Source organism: Drosophila takahashii, chromosome 3R, assembly GCF_030179915.1.
Source record: "Drosophila takahashii strain IR98-3 E-12201 chromosome 3R, DtakHiC1v2, whole genome shotgun sequence".
NCBI lineage: Eukaryota > Metazoa > Arthropoda > Insecta > Diptera > Drosophilidae > Drosophila > Drosophila takahashii.
The window spans coordinates 17,483,793-17,492,420 of record NC_091681.1 but is presented as its reverse complement, the minus strand read 5'-3'; the positions used below and the strand labels follow the sequence as shown (position 1 = coordinate 17,492,420).

At 36.3% G+C, this 8,628-nt stretch overlaps 1 long non-coding RNA gene across 2 annotated transcripts; it reads left to right on the top strand.

Annotated features, from left to right (window-relative positions):
- The first annotated feature begins 6,316 nt into the window (after positions 1 to 6,316).
- Positions 6,317 to 7,889, top strand: LOC108064963 (uncharacterized). Of its 2 annotated transcripts, none has more exons than XR_001770280.3 (4): positions 6,317 to 6,972; positions 7,047 to 7,156; positions 7,487 to 7,593; positions 7,654 to 7,889. It is a non-coding gene; the product is annotated as an uncharacterized lncRNA (long non-coding RNA). The 2 variants fall into 2 exon arrangements; XR_006412360.2 differs by having other exon boundaries at positions 7,391 to 7,593.
- Positions 7,890 to 8,628: the final 739 nt, after the last annotated feature.

The following is an 8,628-nucleotide window of genomic DNA, read 5'->3' as shown; positions in this document are numbered from 1 at the left end:
ATTTATATCCCAGCAAATTGTGCGGCTCTTTCCACTGCGCTTGTTGCATTTTAATTAGATGCACGGCCGGTCTAAGTGCAATTAAAACTTATAATGTCACACTAAACGAAACAGGTATAAAGTTATGAAACGACATAAAATATGTAAAATAATAAGGATTTTAACTTTAACTTTCTGAACATTCTAATCTGTAGCGCTAGGAAAAAAAATACTAAGGAATAACCCAGATTATACCGATTGTGCTCTGGAAAAATGAATTAGTATACAATTATTACTTGGAATAAAATATGAGTAAAATCAAAAATAATAATATTTTGTTTCTTAAGTTTATAAAGGATTGAATGTACATGTTAAAAAGCTAATAAAATTATATTTTCGAGTGCGAAATAAACCGTCAGATTTGCTAGATTAACAGCTTTGGACTGGCCACAATGTGACATCTTCTGGTCACGCCTGTCCAAACGTTCTGACAACTTTGGTGGGCGCTTCGTTTACGCAAAATTCATTAACATTTACACTCACTTCATTTTTAATGAACTGACAAATCTGTGCGGCTTCCCCGACCTCTCGGCAGGCCATAAATATAAATCCGCGCACACACGCAAATTTCGTCGCGGTCACATAAATCTTTTTCAAAAAATTACACAGAAACACACCATGCGTATTTATATGCAAATTAAGATGTTTACAATATTCCCGATGGCTACACTTTGATCTTGGCCAAAATACGACGCGATTCTCGAAGGCGTTTGCTACGATGCCGCTGCCGGCAAACAATGAATCATAATTTTATTGACGAATGAGGTATTTGACTCTTGCGACGGCACTGGCGTCTACGTTGCCCATTCCACGCAAAACGATCTGAAAACAAGCATTTAAATATAGGACTGCACAACACAATTATGCTAGTCTATTTGTCATGTAGCAATGTGAATGCTCTTCAAATAATTTAAAAACGAGATGGTATTATCTAGAAAATGTACTCATATTTTAGAAAGTTCATAACATACATATTTTTGTGACAAGTGTTAAAAATATTAGTTTATCGAAGTCAAAATAAAATAATTAAAATATTTTTTTAGTTGGAAGAAAACAGTAATGTGAACTGTAAATTCCTAATAATTATGATTGAAGTACAATGGATTTACAATTGAGAGAGCTCGATAACATTTATTTTTATATTCTTAGTCATAAATTTCTGAAAACTGATAAAACATTCCATCTCATTAATCTCATCTCATTAATTCGCTTTAACATATTTCACTTGATATTTCCCACCGAGCGAACCTAGCGTGCTAATGGTGCTCACCGTATTCGAATAAACGGTTCGCGGATTGACTCGACTTAACAACTTGTTTTCCGTGTCGGCGTAAATCAAATGCCACTTTGTTGTGCTGCCCATTCCACTTTCGAGGCGGGGGAAAGTCAATCAAAATATTATTGTATATCGTACAAATGGAAACCGTCGGCGAAGCCGTCACTCTTTGCTCTCACGCACACACTGGAAACTTGTGGTGCAGCGAAAGGGATCACAATGAACAGCACCACCCACAAAAAGCACCACCCACCCAGCCACCATATAAATGAGCTCCAAGTGCCGGGTGTGTGTGTACTATAAGCTGATGTTTTTCATGGCTTGTTTACAATTAATTAGGATTGTTATGCCGCCATTCGATTCAATAATTTCTTTGTGCTAGACGGTATTTTTTAACAGCCAGCCATAAATTTGCGGTCTTGTTTTGGTAGCGAGCATTAAAATCCGGAATCCGACTGCATTTACGGCCGACGTCATGGCCAAGTCTTTGCCTTTGATTTTTCATTTGATCCACCCAGTTATTTGCCTTATAAGCTGAAAATGCCTTATTAATTACTCTGATCTTGAATAAAATCTACTAGTTCTGGAGCATTTAAGAGTTCATTGAATTGTTTGATTCAGAAAATTTACAATACTTTTCGATATCATCCTATCTAAGGTTTCGGAATTACTTAAATTTTTAACAAAAAAGTAATATGAGCCTTGTTGTTATATTTTAGTATTGTTATACCCTTGTAGAGGGTATTATAATTTCAGTCAGATGTTTGCAACGCAGTGAAGGAGACGTTTCCGACCACATAAAGTATATATATTCTTGATCAGCACCAATAGCCGAGTCTATTTAGCCATGTCCGTCTGTCCGTCTGTCCGTCTGTCCGTCTGTCCGTTTCTATGCGAACTAGTCTCTCAGTTTTAAAGCTATCGCGATGAAACTTTCCCGAAGGTCTTCTTTCTATTGCAGGTAGTACATATGTCGGAGCCAGCCGGATCGGACCACTATATCTTAAGGCTCCCAAACAAATATAAGAAAATTCATTGTAACTTTGTAGGAAGTAGGCGTTTTGATTCTTGACTACTTAAAAACAAAATTGAAATAAATCGAAACGCTGAATCTGAAATCCCTGGAACTGCACCGAGTAAGCATTCTTTTATCTACAAGGGTATATAAGCTTCGGCTGGCCGAAGGTAGCTTCCTTTCTTGTTTTTATTTAGCTGCATTCACTCTTGTTTAATTAAGAAGCTGATCAAGAACTGATTATCATATCAAATACTAAATATATGCAGACTTTAGGATAACCGGTTGCCGGCAAATTCTTTGGGCGTTCTGATTAATATTTTGCGAAACCATTGATGGTGGACCGAGATAAACCAGAATCGTATATTTGCCCTTGGTTATTTCGGTGCGATTGGTCAATGGAATTATACCGACTTCTTGGAACTCTATAACCGCAATTTGTATTTATGTAAACCTGAAACTAAAAATATAAAAATAAGCTTTCCATAAAAAATGCATTGGGTGACAGTTTCAGACCTTAAGCCCCTTGTTTATGTGTCATGCATCATAATTATAGCTACTGCCATCTATTTTTACTTCGCTCGAATTTGAACTTTTTGATTTGCCGGCAGGGTCGCACGCCTCTAAAAAAATTGTTTCGAATATATTAAATACAAATAAGAAGTATATGTATGAATAATTGATAGCTCGTGCCGTTTGATGAGCTGTTTTTGGCGTTTTGTTAAGAATTATTTACTTTACTTCAGAGTTCGCTGTTCAACATCGAAAGCTTTTAAAAACGTATTTTAACGAATTTCTGATTTTATCAGAAAACTAGTTTTGAAAGCGATTTTTACTGTTTTTACTGAGTATTGAATAATTTCTTGTTGCTCTGATTTGGGTTTCGGGGAGTGGTTATAAATTTGTAAATGAAGAGGATGTTTAAAAAAATTAAGAAATTCATTAGTCAGTCTGTATTGAAGAGTGCATTTACTACGGGTAATATTAATAAGGTAATTTTCTATGCATAGACAATTGAATTTTATCCAAAAACAATATAAATTTGTCGGTTTCTCTATTCCGGAAGGAGGAGTAAGTGATTTAGCAATAAAGGCGTCGCCCGGGAAAAGACAAGTCAGCGATTGAATTGCAGCTTAGTTGGTGTTTAGGCAATCCAACCATATTGAGCTCCTTTCCCCTTTCGGATCCGATGAAATTCGCTTTTACGAGTACACTCCCACGAGGAGTAACTACGTGCGAAATGCGCAAAACAATGCCATTTCCATTTCGCAGCGACAACACCCACAAAGCCAAGAAACCAGATCTCCGGCAAGAGTTAAAGGCTGAAAAGGTATGGGATTGTACTGAGCAAATACATAAAGTAGAGGCACCCGTCCCGGACGTAAAGTCAAACATATCAACCACCATATACTCGGCACAATTCGCAAATGGAATCATCAATCCGTACGTGCCAAGTGGATCCGGCAACACAGGCATCTTGTCTATATCAAGGGGAGTTCTATTGAACTAGAGGATGAAGGGGGTCGGTCATAGTGAAGTGCCAAATGCACTGCCCGCTATGTGTTGGATTCCAAATAAGAGTGAGTTGGGGTGAACCGAAAATAACCTGATGCAGCTAACATGTTTTCATGTAACATAACTTTTGTTTTTGAGAAAGAATTAAAAGATTACTTAACTTCCTTTTATATTCATAAAAATGAAATTAAAATTCAAGAAATATAGAAAAGTGAATGCTACGTCAAAATTAAAAAAAAGAATTTTTTAAAAAACTGAAACAGCAAAGATTCTAATATATTGTAATCCAATTGAATTTAATTATTTAAATTTAAAAAGGTAAATACAATTTTATGATAAGAAATAAAGGCTCACCCCAGTCATTCCGTCTGATTTTTCAGTATTTTCACTTGTTTGGACTTATTAAAGATACTCGTGCATCCCCTCAATTTGCTCTCTTAATTGCAACATGTGCGCCTGGCCTGGCAGGCTCCTAATTAATAGAGTGTTATGCAAAGCAATCAGTGGGGTTAAGTGGTTGGCGTTCAGGCGATTTTGCAGCTTATAAATTCCATTCAATTTTTCCACCGTTTCGGAATTCGCAGGACGGCGTAAATCGTTGGCCGCGGAAAGTAGGCAACAGTATTTTACGGCTTAATTGCTTCGGCACGCCCACCTCATAAGTGTGTTCGAACGTACGTATATAGGGCCATATAGGGCTTAGTGAATCTGGCACATCGTCCATTTGAATTGCTAACATGGCTCATACATATAAATGAAATTGAGAGTTTATTGCATAGTCACTGGGATCGGCTTGGCTTTATTTCGCTGCCACCGCCCAGCCACACAGAATTGCTTATTTATTTCATATTTATGCGTTATGACGGTCGCAATGCCTGAGTGGGGCACACACTGCGTATGCGTGATATGAACAAAGGCACATCGGGGAATTTAAAACGGGAGCTGCGAAAGGCTTTTAGGCTGCCCCGTAAATTGAATGCTTCAATTGCTTTCAGTCTACTATCCATCGAGACAAGTGATAGTAAATTTGCACAAAATGAAACCCACTCAAATTTATTGTGCGGTTTGCAAAGTAATGGTTATCTACGAGTTTTTCTTTTTTTTTCTGTTTCCATGTGTGCTGTTTTGGCCTCTTGCTATTTTTGTTGTGCGCATAAAAATGATGAAGTTCATCGAAACTATTTGACAGCCTTTGACTTTTATGTCGCATAAATGATGGGCGCCCATTGATGGAGAAGGGTCCCGACCCAGACAAACAGACGCAGAAAGTCGTTTCGGTCGCCGGCCATAAAAGGTGGATCGCCTGGGCGTGTGTAACGGATTAGCATCTTGTATCTGGCATTAAGGAGTTGACAATATTGTCTAAATATCAGGAGGAGAATATGGAGCAAATTTGTTTGTCTATTAATTCAGCAGATGTATTAAATCTATTTTAGTTTTAATAAAAATAAAGTTTTTTTTAGAATTTTATGTAGATTTGCAATATTTTTTTTACAAATTAAAGTTTGGAGTATTTTCTAATTCATTTTAGACATTTTACGCTTATATAGGTCCTAACGATTTTACGAGAGAAACTATATTTTTAATTGATACAATTTCCACAATAATTTGTGTATTTTCTATCGGTCTTTCAATGATTTTTTCCGAGAATGTAACAAATTTCCAACGACGCATTTTATGAGGAAAGACTGAGAGGGCTTTCGGCTTAAATTCGAATTTTGGAAGCATTCAGAGGGAAAACAGCCAATTTGTGGGCTAGATTCCCTTGACCTAAGCCAGCCCAACAAACGATGTGTTGTTGCATAAGCTTTTCGGTTGCAGTAATATTTTGCCAGCTAATTGTGAACTAAGACCCAACTTGTGCTTACCTAAGTGCAACCGAAAATGAACATTAATTCTAAAAGTTTTGTACAAAATGAAGTAAAGTTTTTGCGGTTTCATTTATTCATGGCAGCCACATCTTGGCAACATGTGCTGCACTTTATGAATTTAATGCCATTTATTTCTGGCTGCATTCACGAAAAGTCTGGTATGTTTGCCTGACTAATTGCATTCGTTGAAATTAAAACTTAATTCCCGGGGACACTTGGTTATGGCATGGTAATTAGTCAGCAACACAAACACACTCGCACTCCCACGAACCTAGCAGTTTTCAGCGAATATTGGACTATTCGCGAGTTTGGTTTTCATCCATCGTCTAGACTTCAGACCGAAAAGGGAATTTGTTCGCTAGATAAACATCTTAATGGCCCGGGATTATGATGCAGTGCGATTTTGTCTATGCCCTCTTTTTACTGACAGTCATTAGCCAGTCGCCCGTTGAACCCTCGTCTTGATAAGCCTCGGCTTGATCCACATTACTTATAAAATGAAATATGCACCCAAATATATATTTATGGTTATATTACTTTTCATCCACTAGGGTAAATGTAATTAATGGCAATTGAATTAGTTTTTCTGTGGATACACTCATAGAAATTTTTACCTAAATACTAGAAAAGTCGCCCTAAAACCGAGGTCGCCCTAAAACTACGAAAAATTTTCTTATTATACGGGTGGCTAGCCCTAAAGTTACGAAAAATCGCCATGGAAAATATTTTTTAGGGTTAGTTTTTCCAAAAAGGCCAATTTGCCCTGTTTTTGAGGGCGAATTTTCATGAGTCGACTCCAAAAGTAATTCCTTCTTTTTAGGGCGAAATCGCCCTAAAACGTTGAACAAAATAGCAAAAAAAATGTTCTGAAATTGCCCTAAAAACAAGGAAGAGTCAAACGAAATTTTAAGACGCAATTAATGGATACATATGTAATACATGTGTGTATGTGTGTGTGGTTGACAGGTCAAAACAAGTGAATGTGTGTGTATATTAGGGCGGACCTTTTTTTATGAATTTTGATGCTGAGCGCATTTGACTTTAGAGAAGTCCACCCTTTTTCTTCTTCTTTGCTACTTTTCGTCCGTTGCAGTGGCAAGGGTGGGGGTAGAAAGAGTTGCATTGTCTAGACTTTGTCATAATTTTTCGGACGCTTGGCGGCGAAAGACGTGTTTGTGAAACCTTTTGTTTGTGAAAAAGTGAAAAATGTAAACGCTATTAAAGGACTTGGGAGGCGATTCTTTCTCTGTTTTCTGGTGAGTATATACATACATATAATTGTGCAATTTGGATATTAATAACTAATTGAATTTACATATCTGTAACAAAGGAAAATGCAGCTGAAACTTTAAAAAAATTGACTGGAAGCAGCTACGAGGAGAAATTCCTGTTCAACTAGACGGTCCAGAAGCGGAAGTTTTGGAAGTGTGGCAAAACAAAGTAAGATCATTAATAAGAGTATACATATATGTATGTGTATATGTAAATAATGCTTGAGTTAAAAAGATGATGCAACAGAATACACACATACATATGTATATATTTACAAGAAATCTGTATTTATGCACCGGACAAATCGCATTCACAAGAGCATATGCCAAAATAACCCCCAAATTTCTATTGCGTCATTTCGTCAGTAACCGAAATTTGCTTTTGTTGCTTCTTTTTTTCCAGAAGTAGCAGCAAACGCAATCGCAGGCTAAATGAAAATTCTGACTGTTAGTAGTGCATTTTTATATTAATTTCTAACAATTTTTTTTCTTGTTTTAGATTGAGAACGTCTTTGAGATCCAGCTTCCGCAAACCACTTTTCGCACTTTTTAAAAGCGAAAGTAAGGGAATAAAACTGCTCAAATCTTTGGAAAGCCACGCTTAAGGTCTGTGCTTTTTCTCTTTTTCTTTTCTCATTCAATAAATAGACTGTTTTTATTTAATAGAGATACAATCAACTTTAATTTGGCTTGCGATCCATTCAGTGTTGGTGCGACAGCAATGACAAAGAAGGACGGCGGAAGCAAGAACGCGAAGCACACCATTGCGGACCCGCGAAGCCGTTTCTTGGTTTGGAAGGCTACTGTTGGGGAACTGCAAACACATCTAAAGGCATTGACGGAAAATTGCTAATCCGGAAAGCCGAAACTGCAACCATTCAGCTGCAACGTGGGAACAAGCCCTTTTTGACCTTGGTGAATTTCCAGTTTACCTATCAGAGGTTTTTTTATAGAATGCGAACCTTATTGAAAAGTATTGATGTGTGCTTCAAAATATTTTTTGTTTTAAACCACGACATTTATCCAAAAAATGTTTTATGAAATTCATTTAGAGTCTGATAAGAAAGGTAAAGCTTTATCCGAACTCTTGGAGGATTATAAAACCTTAAAACTGTAACTATTTTAAAGAAACAATCTGTTCATTCCAAAAAAAAATATTATTTCTATGCATTCAATTAGAAGTAAAATTTGATAATCAGTACTTATTGTAATAAACCTTAAAAGACCTAAAATTCCCTCCGGCGGAAGCACACAACCTAAAGACCAAAAAATACATTAAGCCAAAACATTATTTTTACGATCGATGTAGTTCTTTTAGCAATAAGAATAAGTAGAAAAGTATGTAAATGTATATAATTAGAAATTGTGTAAATAACAACAAACAAAAATATAAAAAAAAAACAAAAAAAATATAATGAAATCGTATTTTTATTTATAAAAAAAAAACCGGGAAATTTTGGGGAGCACTTTGCTTTTTTTAGGGCAATTCGCCTATAAATCCAGAAAAACGCCCTAAATTTATGAAAATCTGCCTTTAGTTTCAGGATATTTTTTCATATTTCTAAGGCAATTTGCCCTAAAATCCAGAAAAACACCCTAGATTTATGAAAATCTGCCTTTAGTTTAAAGGTATTTTTTCCG